A 21,310-nucleotide genomic window follows, 5' to 3' on the forward strand; every position below is an offset into this window, starting at 1 on the left:
GCCTATAGCGGGCCTCCCGCTAAACCCGCCACTGCTAATATATAGTGTATATACATATTCTTCCATAACGTGGACATTGCACCTTGTTTTCTTTATATCGTCTGTCAATTTATCATATTAGTATAAAGTCCACAATTTTATCGCTACTAATTAAGGGAAGAAAACTACTCAATATAATAATTCTTGTAGACAAAAATATTAGGACATTAGTTAAGTTTTCTCCTCTTAGCTTATAGCGATAAAATTGTAATTTTACGGACGTCATTTCCGTTAAGAGCCACGAGTACCTATATTCTTGAAGAATATAGGGTTGATAAGTTCCACTTTCATTAACGGTCGTTATTTTATAATATCAAACGTTAACTTGATCGTATCTCCTTTATTGTTATTTCAGAAAGATATAATGACAAGACATTTGACAGTAAGTCATTGTAATTTCACTAAAGAATATTACTTTTTAATTTACGAAATGAAGTCTGCCAAGACTAGGTGTGTAACTTTCTAAAACTTCTGAAAGAATAATCTTTAATTTATGAATTCACATCTTTGTGAACACAAATAAATATTTTCCGAGCGTATAAGTATTTTTTCCATGTTATACAGACATGCTTATTTGTAACTATGGGAGTTTAATATGAACATGTGTAATTTTTAAGATGTTAGTGGCACTAGAGGGCTTTCACAAACGGAAGTCCTTTTTTCCTGTTAGTTTCTATATGTATCCATACATAACTTTCTTAACAGCGCGATTGCGACGTCAACTAATCATATATGATTGCTAAGTAGACTTATGTATTGTGTGTTAACATGCGTCGCTTTTGTTCTAAGTTCTTCTTCCTGTTCCATTGTGTTGTATCACATCACATTCCTTTTGTAGCAGTAAGTACACGAGAAAATGAGGCTCCTTCTAAATAAGAACAAAAGCAGTTGCGCAAATGTATGATTCTCTCAGGTAAACAGGAGACAGAAACAATACGTCAACATTTCCCACACATTCGGCAAACTTTCAGCACTATGGACATTTCCAGCTTTATATTCATATTTTGTATAAGATATCTTCAGTTATATTAGAATTACTCAGCTTAGAACTCTTTGAGTTTTACGTTCCACGATTATGCCAGTTAGGCTAAAGGAGACTGATTGCTTAGTTTAGGGTCTAGTTTAGCTTAGTGTCTCTTTTTTCAGCACGGAAGTTAAGTGATACATTGAACTACAGTTTGATGAGTTGAGTTGATTGTGGGTTTAATGTCTCTTTCAGCAGTGAGGCTATATGAGATGGAACTACAGCTTAATGTCGGACTCGAACAACATGAGCTCCCACAGAAAATGAACTTGGGCCTTCCACACTGAAGACGTGTACTCTGATCATAGAACTACGAGGTAGCTCAATAAAATTAAAAAATTACTCACAAATGTTCTTCCATAAAATAACAATCGGACATTGTTTTAACCATATTGAATACCTTCACCAGGTTTATTATTTTTATCCCATTGATTTATGAGGAAAATTATTTTACTTTTTCTTTCGAAATGAATTGAAATTTAATTGGTTAGAATAACAATCCGACATTGTTTATTTTGACCTTGTTGAATACCTACACCATGTGTATTACTTTTATCCCATTGATTTATGAGGAGAATTGTTTATATTTTTTTTTTCAAATAAACTGAAATTTAATTGCTTTGAACAATAATCAAACATTATTTACTTTAATTGTGTTGAATTCCTAGGTTTCGTCTCAGTATCGTTTCGTCCAAGTCAAGAGCCTTAACATTTCGACCCGGTGTAGTACTGTTTCGTCTCAGTAGCGTTTCGTCCCAATGCAAATCCGTGGAAGTTCGTCTCGAGCTATTTTTACTGATTAGTGAACAGGCTAATGAGTCGAATTTCGTCCCAGCGACACACAGGTGATGACTCACACGGTCAAGCAAAGGAAAAGTGTTTACCAACAATGGAAAATTTGTTAAAGAAGAGAGCCACGGTTGTGTTCCTGATGACAAATATGTATAGAGCAAATAAGGAAGTACGGGACTCTATCAGGATGTGTGCTGCCTTAGCCTTTTTGAAGCCAGCATCAATGGAGGAAGGATGGCTACATATCCGCAGTACCACAGAAGACATGAAAAACCGGCTGAATTTTTCGAGTACTTTGTTAAGAAGTTACTTATGTCAGCACCACAAAATCACCCTTACCATCTAGTTGATCAAAGCCCGGTTGGAAAATCCACAAGTATCAGTTGACATGTGGAACCGCTACCAAAGACGAGACCGAACAAATAACGCTGTAGAAGGTTGGAACCATCGCATAAACTCAGTTGTGGGTAAGCTACACCTCCGAGTGAAGGATGCGAATATTGTGAGGATAGAGTTGAATTTAGAAAGGGTGAAAAGAAAGAAATAGTATGTTTCGATGGCCGACAGAATTGTTAGAGCAACTGAGTCAGTGGAAAAGTCAGGAGACATCGGGAAGTTTTTAAAAATGTCTCTTACATAATCTAGATGCATTAAAGCGAAAGGAAAGCCACTGGACTGACATTTGAAAATATTGGACGAAGCTATTGATAATGAAGATGAAGAATATTCGAATATAATTTAGTAAGAGACAAAGCGCCGACTGCAACTTTATTTTTGGGACCAGACCTTAAATTTTAAGGGCGAGTGTGACAATTCCGTAAATTTTTTAGTTTATAAAAATTTTAAACAATAATCCATGAATTAGTCACGCGAGTCCATGGCATCCGTGGGTTACTTAGTAAACATTTTCGTATATGCTGAGTGTGAAGCATATACGACAGGCCCATTCTGTCAGAGAGGTGCCAATAAAAGTGGGCACGCAGTCCTGGCTGGTGCTAACAATGGACCTTATCACACTGTAAACATAATCAATAAGTGTATGTGAGTCTCTGTGTGTGTGTGTATGAGAGAGAGAGAGAGAGAGAGAGAGAAAGAGACAGAGAGAGAGAGGGAGAGAGCATCTACTGAACGAAACTTTATTCGATCGAGTGGCGCCCCGAAACCTAAGCCTCGTGTTCTTGGAATTGGGTCGAAATGCTACTGAGACGAAATGCTGTTTGGGACGAAACGATACTGCACGCGGTGGAGTTGGAACGAAACGTTACAGGGACGAAACGCTACTGGGACGAAACGACATGACACAAAATTCCTACACCATGTTTATTATTTTTATTTCATTAATTTATGAGAAGATTTATGTTCTCTTTTTCCTTCGAAATGAACTGAAATTTAATTGGTTTCACTTTACCGATTTTTTCTACAAATGTATTTAAATGTCCCTTGCTTCGTGAAAATTAAATTTTATTATACCAAATTATCCAAATTCCGGAAGCATAGGCCAACTCTGGTTTAAATGAAAAAGGAAATCTTTCAGTTTTAAGTCCAGCAGTGTAGGCTAAAAAAAGAGTTGGGAAGAAGAAAGTGGGAGGAAACGGGAGAATCCCGGAAAACCCCATGAACACGGTGTTTGCCCATCACAAAGGCCACTTGACGCGATCTGGGATCAAACCAGAGACAACAGGCACCAGAATTGAATGTTGCACCTCTGATCCACCGCGAACCCTTCAATTCCGCCATAAACACACGAAAAAAATGCAATGACGAAAGTTGTTTGAAATAGGTGATTTTCAATCTAAAATGATAGAACTTTCTCAATCGCAACAGTCCTTTAGGCTATTTTTGTAAGAGACATTATCTTAAATGAAAAAGAAACGTTGTCAGTTCAGAATATTCCCTTGACCTCTCACCATATCAAGAATACATCATTATTAGGAAACAATTTTGAAGTGCACGAGATATCCTCACTGAACAATGTGCTCCTTTTCCATGCCATTTTGTGTGGCCTTACGCTCAATTTGAACACTCTGCTGAACTGGAAACGTCTCTTTTTCATTTAACATATAGGGCACCTTACCAATATGGAATCCAAACGACTGACGCGATTGAAAAAATCCAGCAATTTAAATTGAAAACAACCTATAAACAACAACCAAAATATTTTTCTATTTTCATATCTTTACTCATAATGGAGTTTACTTATGGCCCCGCACTTCTGATACATCCTGTATATAATTTTAATATTTAAAAATCAATTTTAGATTAAGTAATACGATATTAAATTTATATATAATGCAGAGTCCTTTTGAAACAGTAAAGAGCATTCATGTAGACTTCAGTGGTGCCATTTCAGTTTGTTTGAGGATGGGGCAATTGCCATCACTCACTCCTCTAAATAACGCCCCTATTAGTCTTAAAGATGAAATCAATAAAATCACCCCACTACAATTCAGTTTATAAAAGAAAAAAATAATTTAGCATATAGGGGGTCTATGGATCAGATGTTCAACATCTTTAATCTTTAACTACTCTGGTGGGGGATTTCAAGACCCCAGCTGTAATATGTTTCTCTCAAAATTTGAAAGTGGTCAATAGATGACACTGTGAACCCTCACAGTTTGGGGTAAATTATCGTTGTATAAATAGGAACAAAAACAATTACTGTGGCGTTTTTGCAATATGACTTGTTTGAGGTCTGAGATACTCCACTAGAGCATAAACATTAGTATTTTTATGCCACTGTCACCAGAGAAGGCATTACCTTCTGCGGTTATCCCATTGCATCTTTTTATAGAATATATGACACTAAAAATATTTGTTGAAGTGTGAATTTTAAATTAAGATTTACTTGAAAACTCCAAGACAAGGACGAAATATGAAGGAGAATGCTCAAAATTTTGAAGAGGAAAGAAGACTTTAAATATGAATAAGTTTTTATATATAGTTGCAAATGTTCGACATACAACGTTTCTTCTAGCATTCGAATGAACGCTTGTGAACATACTGTATATGTCTCTATCAATGTTAATGTAATACAGGATCAATCTACTGTAAATAATGGAATTGTTAATGTCTTTAATATTTCATTAACCAATCTATATCTATGACGCTATTTTCTTAATGATGCAGTTAATATATGGAACAAAGAATGAACGGTTAATGAATTAATGAATAATAATTACGCTACGATAAGTAATATATTAATTGAATAATTATTATGTTTTGAATAAATTATTAATAAGTAAGGCATGTTTATGCTGCGTTATACAGATACACTCATATCATACACCTCGAAGTCCAGGTTTCATACCTGTTAACTTTAGTTACGTTCAAGCGAAGAAGATAATTTTTCCTCAAGAGTACTGCTAGTCACATACAGTCATTTCTGGGTCGTATATGCTGTAGTGAGCGCAAATTTCAGTTGTTTTTTCTTTGTTTTTCTTTCTCTCTCTCTCTTTTTTTTTTTTTTTTTTGCATTTTTGTTATTGCAACAGAATTAGTATTTCAATTATTTCTTTTTAAATACAAATTCATGTTGAGTATTTTTATTCTTTGTTAGTCAGAACAAAGGATTTATTGTCTTTTTGGTTTTAGTCGTTTATCTCCCTTCGCGCTGACTTCAAGTTCAAGCTCTCTGTCGATAACAACATCCCTTCAATTAACAAGCAACATGTATGTTTCACAACTCTATGTATACTATATGTGTAGTCTTAGTATTAGTAATATTATTATTAATATTATTGATGTTAGAAAGAATAAGGAAAGTCCCATATAATCTGTGTGTTTAAAAATCTTCTCGTTGTTTTTTAAAAAGCCAGATAAAGAAGTATCTTTTTCTGTCTTCTAATGTTTTAAAAGTGTGTGTTTTATAAATATGAAATCTTTGAGTTTTACGTCCCACGGCTATGCCGGTTAGGCTAAAGGAGACGGTGATGATGAGTAATGGATGAAATGGTGGAATGAAGAAAGTGGGAAGAAACGGGAGAACCCCGAGAAAACCCACGCACACGTGTTTTATAAATAAACTATAGGAAGAGGATCCATGGTACAAACATATATAAAATCTTTCACGGTTAATATATTGCATAATGCTGTGTATGATTATTGTATATTTCGATGTAAAAGGCTTTTCCAGAGTTTATGGACAACACACGCAAGAACACGGAATACAAAATACACCCACATACACGCATGCATACAAACAGATCCCTTCTTCTCACTTAGCACCCCCTAGGCACTTTTGTGTAAGCCAATATTGATGTTAAATTCTGTTATCAGCATGACGTGTTCCAATCGCTACATTCTCCTTCCCCAGGGAGAAACTTTTCTCGGGCTTTGTCTCTAGTGTTGTGCGCAAACCAATCAACTTTCTTTTCAGACTGATGACTACTATTTAGTTTGTTCCCAGGGAACTTTCGGACTACCACGCATCACCAACCTTTGACATGATGGTACTAGTGCAACGTCTGCACACTTTACACCTATCCGCAAGAACCCTACATTGGTGCCGACTGCATGGCCTCTCAAGCCCTTTAAAAAACTCATGTTTTTGGCTCGTTCTTCGGACTTGGCCCCTATTTCTGAGACCCCTCAAGGTAGTGCTATCTAGACGGAGTCCGCAATGTCTTAGGTACGACCTAGCCCAGAAATTTCGGGTTGTCCTAGTAATCTCTGCCTCACTTTGCCGGCTTCCCCGGAAGACATTCATACTTATCCTCTTGGCTAACTTGGCACTCTGTTTCTGAAAGCTTGACGACAGCCAGGGGTCTGCCTATAATTTCTGGCCGGCTTAGGAAACTGACGGTCAAAGTCTGCCTCCTTCGAACTTGACAATCTGCTTCTGCAAGTTTGGCTTCAGTCCGGACGTAAGCGCTAGAAACCGCTGGCCAGATTTAGGAAGCTGATGGTCGAAGTTCTGTTACTTCCCTATTTGATGTGGGTTTTTATAGACTCTAGGTTCATTGCTAGCTAGCTCAAATTCACCGATAGATCAAGTAGTTATACTGGTACACCTAACCCTAATACTAGGACTGAGTCTGCCCTCACAGTCTAGTGAAGTTTTATTTTGTAAATGAGTTTCTCTTGCGAGAATAATTAGAGATTGGAACTTGTTACTTAAGTTATATTTATTTTCTATAGACACTTATTTACATTCAAAGCCCCGGCTCGTGAACTTGTAATATCAGTAGGACAAATAAACCTCAGGTGTACTGACAGGAAAAGATGTTTGAGTTTTTGTTCTCAGTGATATCCCAAAGAGTTGTTAGATATCAAGCTTTTATTAGGATAACGAACTATATCCTTTTCTTAGAAGTGTAGTCTTGGCCGAGGCCAATGCTACCTTGTAAAACTAAGATCCTCAAATTGGTTGTTAGCTAAATGCCTGTTCCAGTTTGTAACTTTGCCGCTTGAGTTATAATTGGTGATCTACAGAAATTTTGTTGACCAAGTCAGAAGTATTTTGGTTAATTACTAAACTCTGTTGTATGGGTGCCGGTCTATGCGAACGCATACCGCCGGCCCGAAACAATGGAATTAATCATTCCATTATTCTAAAAAAAAGAAAACAATGACTTTAGAACTGCAAAACTAAATGTTACTTTTAACTAGAATTTGTTGTTGAAGTTTATTATCTACTTCCTAAGATGGACAAAACGTCTAGATCACAAGGCTGACAAAAAATTTTCTGAAAGTAGCCTATATACTTGGTATAACTTTACACATATATTATTATCACCCATCGAATATCATTATCACTGTCGGGACGAAGTGAAAGGTTACTAAAAACTTTGTAATACCTAATTATAATATAAAGAGAGGGAGGCGAGTTACACAGTTGTTTCTGTGATTTCTGTAGACTGGATTCTGTTCATTTCTTTTATCGTATAGTAATTGACTGTCTTAAAAGACTATTCAACACAACACAAAATTGAAACTTGTTTCGAAAATCATTTATTACGACTTCTAGGACGGAATAAACTAAAATATAATGAACTAGCAGAATACCCGTTCTTCACATCAGGAGGAGATGTTTAATTTTGGCTATAAAGGATCACAAATCAACTTAGGGACCCCAAAAGTTCAATTTAACACTAATATCGGTCATTTTCAATTACTTTTATATGTCACTATCGCCCCTCAGGAGTACTAACGGGGACTGAGTTTAAATTTAAACGTCATCAGAAGTGTCACTATTCGTCTCAGCGACCCAGGAAACTATGGATTCGACACTAATATCGGTCATTTTCGATTATTTTTATATATCTCCCCACTAACCTTCCCCAAGTTGCGGAGCTGAATTTGAATCTAGTCACTAAATGCACTAAGAAATACATATGAAGTTTCACTGTTCATCTGTCAAGTGCAGGATCTAAATGGATGAATCGCGTTGCGGGATAAGGCATAGTGCGTATGATAGAGGATGTGAACAAATGTGTATATGGCTGAGCACATAAGGAACGAAGGGGAAGGGGATCAAAGTTAGTGGGAGAAGGGCTATTCTATGTCAGAAATACATCAAATAAACATTTGAATCGTGAAAATAGTGAAAGATAGACAATATAAACGGTGATAATTTCAGATATTGGCTTATGAAGAATGGGCAGGGGAGATCACGAACCTCCACCGCCATCCGGGAATCCGCCATTTTGAAATTTGTGATATTTTTTGAAATGGAAAAGTAGTCATGTGATATATCAATTAGGGTCAGAATGTTCTCTAAAAGTCAATTATGAACTTTACTGATCGTTATCTGTACTTATTTGGAAGATTTAGTATCATCTTTATAGTTATATATGAAACTGATACTCATATGTTGAAAGTTTGGATTATCACGAAAACGCATGTAATCCTAAATTAAACATACCTACAAGTCAAGAAAAGTAACAATGAAATTTGATATCCAAGTTGTATGTTCTTACATTATTATTTATGACATTACTTCCAATTTGCTTCATATCGTGCGGAAGAGAACTATTCTGGAAGAACAGTTTCGGCTTTTCTTTTTTTCTTTCTTTCTTTCTTTTTTTCTTTTTCTTTTCTTTTTTTTTTTTTTGTGCGCGCACAGGGTGGTCATTTCGAGCATGTTTTGCGATGGTATCAAAAGGGATAAAACAGGCCATAACTCATCAGCGGTTAGTGATATGACAAAACGGACAGCAGCATTGCATTCCTGATCGAAACACAGTCTTAACACATGTGCCGCATGACTACCTTTGCATTTCAGAAAATATCACAGATTTCAAACTGGCGGATTTCAAGATGGCGGCGGAGGTTTGTGATCTCCTCTGCCCATTCTTCTTTTGCCAATATGTGAAACTACCACAGTTTGCATTATCTATCTTCCACTACTTTTACGATTTAATAGTTTATTTGATGCATTTCCATAACATAGCATAGCCCTTCTCCCACTAACGTTGACCCTCCCCCTCCGTTTCTTATGGCAATCAACTGTTGTAACTTTGCACATACACATATTTTCACATCCTTTATCAGGCGCACTATATCTCATCCCGCAACTCGATGCATCCATTTGGACCCTTATGGATACGACACTAATATCGGCCATTTTTGATTAGTATATATATATAGCGTTCGAGTGGAGAAAAAGCAGAAGCGGTATGTTTTATTATGAATTTGACTCGACATACCGGCCTATCTAAATGTTGAAATACAGTGAGGGTAGGTTGTCTAAAAGAATGCATTTCTATTTACATAAATGTCGACTCCTTCCAATGGCTTACTATAAGAAAGTGAATGGAAATGTTCAGTATTACAGGAATAATACAATCAAGTGGAATTATGCCTGTGCAAATACATTTAAACTACCATAGAGAATGAAACTAATCAACATTTGAGGCTATTGTGTTGTCAGTGTTGCCAATTTGGTACAAATGTTATGTTTTTAAATAGCACTAGACGTCCACACGTTAGCATATGATTGTTGACATCAAAACGTTCATAAACATGCGTCCGATTCCGCTTCGTTTTCGAAAGACAAGGCGTCCAAGTGGGAAGTCAATTAACGGCTCACAATAGGAAACAACGGTTCATGGATCACAAACCTAGCTTGAATGTGATTTATCATGTATTATTGTGTCGTTACAAATGAATACACATGAAAATAACTTACGTATGAAGCTACAAAGTAATTAAATGTTAAAATTCACAAAGTAATGGTATTGCTTGACAATGTTGCCCACTTCTTATAAAGGTCAGAATGTATTTGCCAGATTGGCAACACTGACAACCCGATAAGCTCAAATATTGATTAGTTTCATTTTCTATGTTAGTGTAAATATATTTTCACAAACATAATTCCACTTGATTGTATTATTCCTGTAATATTGAACATTTCCATCCAGTCTCTCATAGTGAGCCATTGAAGGAACTTGACATTTGAACACCCTATAGCTCGGAAACGAAGCAGCATCGGACCCATGTTTATAGGAACATTTTCGCTTATTTGGATGTCCGCAATCACCTCGTCACTTTTGGTCATGTATTTATGTTAGATCCTGTATATCCCCCTCCTCCTCCCTTAAGTTGTACCGTCAAAGTGAAATTATATAAACCATCCCAGGCCGGAACATCATCTATGTTGAAAATTTGATCGAGATCAGTCGGATGGTTCAAGAGTTATTAAGTTACAAACGCAGTCATTTTCATTTTTATATATGTAGATTTTCATTTCTTTCAGGACAGGGAGTCCTCCCTGAAATTCTGAGTACTTAAATTCAACATTAATTGAAATTTAGTTTCGCAGCTAGATTCACTGAACTTTTTAATCACAATGATTTTACTGTTTTCTTCGAAATGAACAGGAATTTTATTCAATTGATTTTTACAGATATCTTCAAATCTGTTTAAATATCCCTTACCTTGTGAAAATCATATTTTGTAATATATAATTTTATTATTTTATTATTTAATAATTGAAATTTAATTGAAGTAATATCAAATTTGATACACTGTGAAATGCAAATTCATTTTAAAAACCCAAGGGATATTTAAGTAGGCTTGAACAACAAATTAGTAAAATAGAATAATTAAAATTTCAGTACACTTGAAAGAAAACAGAAGATATATTTCCCATATAAAGTCATCAACATCACAGGTATTCTGCCATTATTGGCAGGTCACTTGCTGCAGCTGAGAAGCTTCCATGCTCCACGGTCTTCATCTAAGCTATTAGTCTTAACGTACAATTTCTCTGTTTTGATATCGTCCATTAATTGTAGTCTCCTTCGTCCCCTGAACTAAAAAGAAGAAGAAGGCGTACTTCACAGCGTTGATCATTATTTTAACATTCGTTTCAAGATTAAGAGAATCTTTTGATTTTTAACGTATTCAAGAAAACAGATATTAACATATTCAGCACTTCAGTGCTTGTTATAAGATGCATTTTTTTTCTTATTTTACTTTGTATTGTTTTGTAATTTTGTATTTTGTAATTTTGTATTGTATCCAGTGGCGTATTTACGATTTTGTTTCGGGGGGTTGCTAACTTTAAGGGGGGCTTTGCCTGAAAATGTGAAAATTCTGCAGGATATTTAATTTACTTTACTATAGTAAGTAAGATTTCGGGGGGCTTAAGCCCAGAAGTCCCCCTAAATACGCCACTGATTGTATCCAGCTAAACACATCAATCAATAAATAAATTATGTTACCCATGTCCTAATGACAACTACAAATAAATAAATACTCATGGCCCAAGACAAGGCTCTTCTTCTATGGCACGCCCATCTTCAGATGAGAAAGAAATTGCACTTAAAAAAAAGAAGCAACATGTTTTAAACAATTTATTTTATCGGATGCTTTGTGTATAGTACAAAAAAAGCTTTAAACATATAAAAAAAAATGTATTTTATAATTCAATGACATATAAATTGACAACAATAACGAAACAGTATTTGTATTTACATCTTTGGTTTCAAGCTTCAATCATCATATATAAAATGTGTTTTTAAAAAGTTAGTACACATATTTAGGTACTACTATAGGTGCAGCATGGAATGTCCCTACAGGAATAACGAAAGGACTCCTGATAGAAATTTTGTTGCTGTTGCTGTAGGAGGTGGCTAATGGGAAGAATGGGTGAATAGGCCCTATGAGAAATCCTCCTCCTGCAGGATGACTCCAAACATTTGTAGAGGCAAAAAGGCATAACAACAATACAAAGACCTGAAAAAAAATTTTTAAAAAAGTATTAAAAACGTTGAGAAACAACAAATATATACTATGAATCAGTGGTTCTCAACCTTTTTTTGGCTGTCGACATTACTGAATGGCACAGCCGTTTATTTTTATTATAAATAATAATAATAATAATAATAATATCCATTATAATAGTGAAACCATTAGTTTTTATAATGACTCTATGTAGCACTGAACATTATTGCTACCGCTGGAGATGTTGACTGGTACAGTCTATCTCGATTTTATCTAATTATTTTTCATAATTTTTAAATTCTAAACTTTCGCGACACACCTTAAGGGACTGCGTCACACACCAGTATGTCGCGACACATCGGTTGAGAACCGCTGCTATAAATTTTAAGTTGTATGTATGAGTGTAAAGCAATGTGTTTATGTCATTATTAGAAAAATACAAACAAGATACAATCTGCTAGTTAACATTATATTTTGATGTTTACCGTCAGTGGCGGATCTAGTCCGAGGCCGGGGGGGGGGGGGGCTAGGCCTCCTCAATTAGTTGAATGACAAAAATAATTTAAGCTCTTATTTATACATTTTTTAAAGTTTATAATAAACTCATTATATACCATCCATAGTCTGGGTTCTGAGTGCCCCCCTCCCAGTTTTTAACATCTAGATTCGCCTCTGTATATAGTATATATATATATATAAAAAGCCATTTCCTGAACCAAAATTAAATTGTCAATTATTATTAGAGGCTTAAAAAACATTATTTTCAGTACATGAAAGTTAATTTTTTCCGTTTTCTCGACGGGACCACTATGACTCAGTGAAAGAGCGTTACCTCTGGTGCGTAGGGCCACTGGTATGATCCCAACTAGCGGCATGTGGGCTTTGTAGTAGACAAACACCACTGTGTGAATTTTCTCGGGTTTTTCCTGTTTCCTACCACTTTCTTCATTCCACCATTTCATTTATTTCTCATTATCACCGTGTCCTTTAGCCTACTCATTATAAGTGTAGGACGTAAAACTGAAAGATTTCATTTTGTTTCTTTCCCAATCTTCTCGAAAACTGTGGCTGTTAATTTACCCACAAACATGTTATTTTGTTGAGCTTTATGTGATCTATAGACAGATATAAGACCTATGTCTTATTTTTGGACAATATTTTTTAGTTAAATAGAAATTAAAACTTTAAGAGTTGATTATAATTTTAAGACTTTGTCATATAATGAACCAACTTAAGTGAGAGTAGCCTACATCTCAGAATCAGTAGTACCAGTTTTGTCTCAATAACTGGTGTGGTTCTCGTACAACAAACAATTTCTAGATTTAGAAATAAACTAGCAGAATACCCCTTCTTCACACGGAGAGAAAACGTTTCATTTTGGATATAAAAGGCTGAATTTGAATTTAAACGGCATCGAAAGTGTCACTGTCCGCCTCAGCGACTCCGTAAACTAAGGATTCGACACAAATATCGGTCATTTTTGATCATTTTTATACAGGATAGTCCAAAAGTAGATATACAGTTTTTTTTTTTTTTTGTACTGATCGACTTACGACATTTCATATAATTTCCTTATTGCTAACTATACATTTTTAGTTTAGGCTAGTTTATTATTTGTTTTTAGTTCCTTTTCACTTATATGCTAAAGTTGGAATAGACCGAAGCACATAATCTCATTATCTTAAATAAACTGTGATACTTAATCAAAGCAGGGTTATAGCCTACCTACTTTTGGGTCACCCTGCATATCTGCCCCTCCTCCAACTTGCGGGGCTAAATTTGGATTTAAACGGGATCGGAAGTGCCCCTGCTCAAATCAGTGACCCCGAAAACTATGAATTCAAGACTAATATCGATCATTTTCGAACATTTTTATGTATCTCTTCCCTCTTCCTGCTTATGCCTGGAATTAATCATGTTCTTGAACCTTTCTGTCACATCACAACACTAGTGTTAATTACACCAACAGCATTTTATTATCATATAGGTATTACAGCTACACTTACAAGTCATTTGATATATTGCTATTATTATTATTAATATTAGTATTAGTAAAATTAATTACTTATCATTATTATTGAATTAATATCACATTAGTAGAGTAATAGTAATGATTGTATCTATGCTCTATGACCTGACAGCATAATTTATTTATTGTGACCCCAAATCGACAGTGGTACATTCATCTTCGTAATCTGAAAATTAATACGCAGAGACGTCCCTGTTGGCCTCGTGGCTAGAGTATTTAATTTTGAGCGCATTATAGTGCATTAAGGTGAGCGCATTTTAAGCGGTTCAACTTAAGCTGCAAATCCACGTATCATGTGACTTTCGTGCTAAAAAGGGGTGCTAAACTAAAAAAAAAAGCAACAAGAATTTTAGGAATGATTTTTAAAAAATGCTTAAAAATATTGAGAACTTGACCAATAATTAGTTTTTGAATCAGGAGTTACAAAAGTTTTGAATGGCCTCTAAATCGAGTTTACTTATTTTTTTTACGGAATAAGGACATCATACTGAGTTAAGAGATAGTTTGGGTTTGGCTACACTATATGTAGTTCTCCAGATGTAAGGCCTACAACAAAATTTTTGATTCAAATATATTCGATTTTTTGATCCAAAAAATTAAAATGTACAAATTTTACAAATGTCAATGTTCAAAATATTCATGTAAGACGCTTGAAGTACACTTGGAACCACACAGTGTTGTCAGATGTAACCGAAGGTGTAAATCAATTGTTTTGCAAAACATGTAAATTGACTCATATATAACTCATACGTATGGAGGTTTTGTCGTGAATTTTCAGTTTGTTTAGTTGGAGTAACTTGTAATCTATGGAGCAGAAAAAAAAATTCATTTCCACCGATAACTAATCGGATGAGGTCTGTAAGGGAGAACTAGGGAAATCGTAGTTTTCATAAATTAACACTCTGAATTGGCAACATAGCTGATGTTTCTGTGTACCAAAAGGATCTGTCTACATTATGCAATTCCTGAAAACAGTGAAAAAGAAACTTTGAAATTATCGTGATAAAACTTTTACTTACATGCACCCGGCAACACTGCTACTATCACGAAACGAGTTATCAGCTCTACAGCGATGCTGGAAATGCCCCCTGTTTTGATTCAAACACTGGTTTACACGTTTCACCATGTTGACAGCAACTTTAGGAAGAGTAGAAGTGTTAATGTTCTCAATGGCACTGGGAATGTTTGTTTCCAAATCTTGTATAGTTCGAGAATATGTTCTTGTATACCTCTTGCTTTAAGTAGCCCTTTAGAAATGAATAGCAATGTTGCCGGGTGCATGTAAGTAAAAGCTTTAACATGATAATTTCAGAGTTTCTTTTTCGTTGTTTTCAGGAATTGCATAATGTAGACAGATCCTTAACACACCTTTTGATGCACAGAAACATAAGCAATGTTGCCAATTCAGAGTGTTAATTTATGAAAACTACGATTTCCCTTGTCCCCCCTTACAGAGGCCACAACCGATTAGTTATGGGTGGAAATGAAAAAATCTTTTTTCTGCTCCATAGATTACAAGCTACTCCAACTAAACAAATTGAAAATTAAAATTAACGACAGAACATCCATACATATAAGCTATGAGTCAATTTACGTGTTTTGCAAAACAATTGATTCACACCTTCGGTTACATCTAGCAACATTGTGTGGTTCAAAGTGTACTTCAATCGTTGCTCCCTACTTTAAAAGTATATAAATGAACAAAGCTTCATTTTGGCATAACCATTATTTGTGTATCACTTCAGGTTTAAAAGTTCTACTATCCCAAACTCCGTGTTGCATTGTATATTGGACACCTTTTATATGTAGACAGATTTGGATAGAAACCTGAATAGTGGTTCGAATTCTACTTTAATATTACCAGCTATTACTTTTCACCACGTGCATTAAAAGCTCACGCACTATCCACTAGACCAGCGGAGAGGACCATGAGGTTCTAAAAATCGATTCAACCATCTGTATGTCTCGTAATGCGATTTATACGACATGAAGTAAACTTAGTATGTGGATTCCAAGAAATTAGACTGATGTATGAAGTTCATCAAGAATCAAGGGGTTAAAAGACGTAAAATCCACCCCATGTTTCAAACAACATATACACGCAATTTTTCATTATAAACTACATAAAAAATGTTCATTTATTGACAAAACATAGTGTATATTTCTTTTAGGGCATTCCGATCTCCAATTGGTTGCAATTGAATTCGTTGAAGAATAAGCGGGTAAAAGACAGTATATTACCCTGCTCTTCCTTATTTGATTAATAAACTAAAAAAAAAAAAAAAAAAAAAAAAATTAACTCTATGGCTTATGGAACCCGGAGGTTCAATGCCGCGTACACAAAAGCTCTCCACTGACTTCTATCCTTAGCCAATTGGATGAGAGTTGCCAACCGTCCCGATTCTGTCGGGACTGTACCGATTTCTGACTTATTTGTCCCACGTCCCAACAGGATACTCGCCCCGATTTATCGATTTTTTTAATGTTCTGCTAGGCTACTTTTACAGAGGAATAACATTCTTTTACATGCACAGTTTTATGTATAGAATCAATTTAACAAATTTTTGTTTTGCTTATATTTAATAAATTGCCGTTGTTTTGGTTTGAATTTGTTGCATATATTGCTTATATCTAGTGATGAGCAGTGGGCGGGAAAATAAAAAAAATAAAAAAAATAAGGTGCTGCATTCATTCAGGTTCGTGTTATTTAGCTGATTATTTACATTGTTTTCAACGACTCGCAGTACATGTAGTTGTCCTCGGGGAAGGAGGGGGGGGGGAATCCTCCAACACCGATTGTCCCGTCCAGATTTTTTCTTAAGAAAAGTTGGCAACCCTGAACTGCATCCAGTTTCTACTTTGTATTCCTATTTCTGCGAGATCCATTTTAATATTGCCCTCCTATCTGCGTCTAGGTCTACCTAATAGTAGTTGTTCGATTGGATTTCCAGTCAAGAGTTTGAAAGCGTTTCTACTTTTTTCCATCCTAGCTACATGACCTGCCAACCTCCGTATAAATTATGTAGTTCCTCGTTATGAAGTTTCCGCCATTGTCCATTACCGTTCCACATTGGTCTCAGGATTTTGTTCTCAGATAGTTCCAATCTATGTTCTTCCCTTGAAGTAAGTGACATGTTTCTCAACCATTATTTAATTAATATGATAAAATAATTTTAGTCAAAAACATTCGGCAGAATTATTCAGTTTTGAGAAATCTCATCAACAAAAATAAGCGTTGTCCTTTATGTTTTTACCACCTCAACAAGTTAACTGCTTCAATATTTCAAATCGATTCGCTTTTACCTATTACAATGCAGAATACTAGTTCCTTTTAGTCGGTTGCGGCGAATAATGTTCATAAGCTTTCTGTTAAATTTTGTTTCTGTATGATTGTGTATATCGATGTCTCCTTTTCTAAACACCATCAGTCAGAGAAGTCTAGAAGCTGACTTTTCCCGCTTCTCTTCTTTTTATATATACTCGTTCAAAATATAATAATAATAAAAAAGCCATTCATAAGCCCGTTACAAAGGCGTGTTAAAAGACATAGAACTTTCCTCAATTTTCCCCAAATACTTTAACTTGGAATATGTTTGAACCGAATGGATGAAAATATCAACACCTCAATATCCCATAAAATATTTCTACATAACTATTACTTCTCATTTGGTTAGAAGATTGAACTGGTTTCTGTGTGTGTTTATCCCATATTTCTTGACCCTAGAATACACGAAGTACTATGATTGATCACTAGCGCATGGTCAACTAGGAATTAGGCGTAAAAACATAACATCCCTGGTCTTGTAGGCCAGAGTTATTTGTCTCTTAACTTACTAAACTTTTCCCCACGATCCTTGGCCAAGTCAGAAAATTCCTTTGCTCCAACCGGGTGTCGAACGTAATACTACGTGCTTCAAGTGCAGCCTAGTCGTTCGGACTCACTTGAGTACTTTACCATCATACATACTAGTGCTCACGTACAAGTTATATATATATATATATATATATATATATATATATATATATATATATATATATATATATATAGATAGATAGATAGATAGATAGATAGATAGATAGATATAGATATGTGTGTGTGTGTGTGTGTGTGTAACAAAAAGGTACGGCAAAAATTTCAGGGGTGAATTTCTTATGGATAGACAAGCAAAAAAGTTTATATGACCATATGTCAGGAAATGCATCATTACAGAGTTACGACCATTGAGCCGTCTGATGCTGTGAAATAGTCACATTCTGGTTTTTCCTTAATGTGACTCAATTTAAACCTCATCAGCTTACCCCCTGATTAAGCTAGGAAGAAAATTTTGGTATTCAAGTGTTTCTGAAGGCTGAAGATTTCGACTGATATGTATTTCATGTATGTGGTCGTTACCACGGTAGATGGGGGAGGGTAACTACGTGATGAAAAAAAAAAAGTAGTTACTCTACCCCGTCCGTCGTGGTACCCCTCACATACATGAAGTATATATCGGCAGAAAGCTTCATCCTTCAGGAACACATTGATATCAAAATTATCTTCCTAGCTTAGGGGGTGAACTATTCTGGTTTAAATTAAGTCACAATAAGGGGCGTCCAGAATGTGACTATTTCATAGCATCAGATGGCTCAATGGCCGTAACTCTGTAACGATGCATTTCCTGAGGTATACGGTATATGACTTTTATAGAAACACTAGGACTTCCTTAGAAATAATTAATGTCTGAAAGTCATTTCTGTTTTCAAAGAAATAAAATACACATGTCGCTTATTTTGAAGGTTTGGATCGCTGGCGGGGTTCTCATACAATTATTCCTAGATCTTGATGGACTCTTTACTATTAGACAGGAAAATAATTTTATCTAGCTACACATGCATAATAGCATTTCTACAGGGTGTTTCAAAACAACACCGACAACGTTTGGAAGGGAATTCGTGACATCAAGATAACAAAAAAAGTATAGACCAACCTATGTGCACAAATGCTTCCTTTCGGTGTTGTAGCTGCCGAAACGTGAAAAAGATGCAATTTAAAGGTCCATAGCGCCAATACTATGGGACGTACCGTACTCGGGTCAAGACTTCACTTAGGAACTAATATGTGCCCTGTCCAAAACTCCATGTTCCAGAATCGTAAGGTTCTCACGCAACATTTTTATAGAGTTTGGCTAGTGACATAATCTGAAGTTCACATTAAACTCTACTAAAAAAATTGTGGGGAAATACCTCAGGATTCTGAAACATGGATATCTGGATAGGGCACATACTAGTTCCTAAGTGAAGTCTTGGCCCAACTACGTTAAATCCCATAGTTTTTGGAGTCATGGACCCTTAAAGTTAACTTTTTCATGTTTCCGGTAGCCTGTAACTCCGAAAGGAAGCATTTGTGTACCCAAGTTGGTCTACACGTTTTGTTATATCTTGATGTCAAGAATCACCTTCCAAACGTTGTCAGTGTTGTTTTGAAACATCCTGTATAAATATGTACAGATACACGCACACACACACACACACACACACACTCACGCACACACATTTAGATTGGATTTAATTTTAGTGAAGTGGACCCGCGTAGCGTAGTCGCTAACTCTATCGCCTTTGGAGCGAACGAGTCTCGGTGGGGACACTCTGTCAGAAAACTGTAAAAGATTTTTCAGGTGAGCCGTTATAAGAGAGATTTTCCTGGGTTTTCTTCATTCACACCATGCAAATGCCGGGATAGGACCTAAAATACAGGTCCCAGGCTGTTTCCTTTCTTCCTCAATCCTTTCTTCCTTCCCTTTCCTCGGATAGTGTTATCGCCAAAGGATAGACTATCATCCCTTATACATAACGAGCTAACATGGTCATATATGCCAAAAGCCCAGAAATCTAATTCCTAATCCTAATCCCTAATCCAAATTTTCGTGAAAATTTAATTTACACGAAGTAGATAATATTGAAACAGTTTCGAAGAAGAAGTAGTTAAAATCAAACCATTAACATTGCAGATTGTTGCAAAGAAAATAGAAATTGATTTTCATTATGAATCAATCAGATACAAAACTAAGATTGTGCGAGTATTCAACACCATTAAGCTTTAGATCCATGTCTCATAGAACCTCGATGTTGAAAGGAACACCAAACTCCACTGGAACCGCACAGATTTAGATTTGTTTAAAAAATATTACGTTTTGAGTGTAAATCTGAAATCCGATTAAATAATCACTGACACTCTGTTCTCCGCATAAATAAAGCAGTAAATTAACAACATAAGTAAATGTGAGATCTTCTTACTACAAAAGCTGCAGTTCGAGTACTTACGATTTTGCTCATGTTTTCTGCACACGTTGAGCTGATTGTTGAACGGAAACTGTGCTATGTATGTGAAACCTACGATTATTTATAGAGGTGAAAAGGAAATTAAGCAGAAATCGGAAGACATAAGCAAAAGAGCGAGGAGGAGGGGAAAATACAGAAAAAAATCTACACACACTTTTTTAAGCTATGTGCTTAACTTGGCATATATCTTAGTATGCCATAAAACCGTTTCTCTTCCGTGTGCAAGATGGCAACGGGAGAGCGGAAGCTGCGCGTGGGAAAAAAGAAATTCACAAGTTTTGCCTCTTTTGTGATATGTGCAGCCAAGACGAATTTAGAACTTTATTACATTATATACATTTTCTTTTCTTTCTCATTTCTAACAAATCCAAATGTAAATCATTTGTATGGTTAAGTGGAAAACAACATGTTTATCCACTTAAGCTGTTGATTTTCCTTACCGCTTAACCAGGTTATTAAAGCCTCATTCAAAACACTGTAAACGACACTTTTATTTCTTTAATTACCTTGTACTTACTTAGTTACTCTTACTTGTTTTCGTTTATAGTTTTGTTTCCTTGTTTAGTTCTTGTTTGTTTTAACGTTTGTACTGGAATATCCCTTCGTCGGAAGAAATAGGTATATTCTCCAGTTTATCTATAATCCAGTTTACACGCCAGTCGTATTATCCAGTAATCAATACTATTATATGGCGTGTTCTGTATTCAAGAGAAACACATCCACTTTGATCATTTTTGATATATCCCACATAGTACATGGACGTTCACGAGAGGTCAGAGACTGATCTGCAATGGACAACGGGACATCCCGGGATCATCCGAATTTGCTCCCGGGACATCCATAGGACCTCCGCGGGATATCCAGGTATCTGCTAATTTCCCGGAAAACGTAATATTCAAGGGGTCTCAAGGGGATGTCCACTGGTAAATTGTAGGATAATG

General features: G+C 35.6%; 1 long non-coding RNA gene across 1 annotated transcript; it reads right to left on the minus strand.

Moving 5' to 3' along the window:
• Window positions 1-11,661: 11,661 nt before the first annotated feature.
• Window positions 11,662-20,413, minus strand: LOC145681491 (uncharacterized). Its single transcript, XR_014130790.1, has 2 exons — window positions 20,352-20,413; window positions 11,662-12,034 (listed from the first exon to the last, which is right to left on the minus strand). It is a non-coding gene; the product is annotated as an uncharacterized LOC145681491 (long non-coding RNA).
• Window positions 20,414-21,310: the final 897 nt, after the last annotated feature.

This window comes from Thermobia domestica, chromosome 3 (assembly GCF_964235325.1).
Source record: "Thermobia domestica chromosome 3, izTheDome1.hap1.1, whole genome shotgun sequence".
Lineage (NCBI taxonomy): Eukaryota > Metazoa > Arthropoda > Insecta > Zygentoma > Lepismatidae > Thermobia > Thermobia domestica.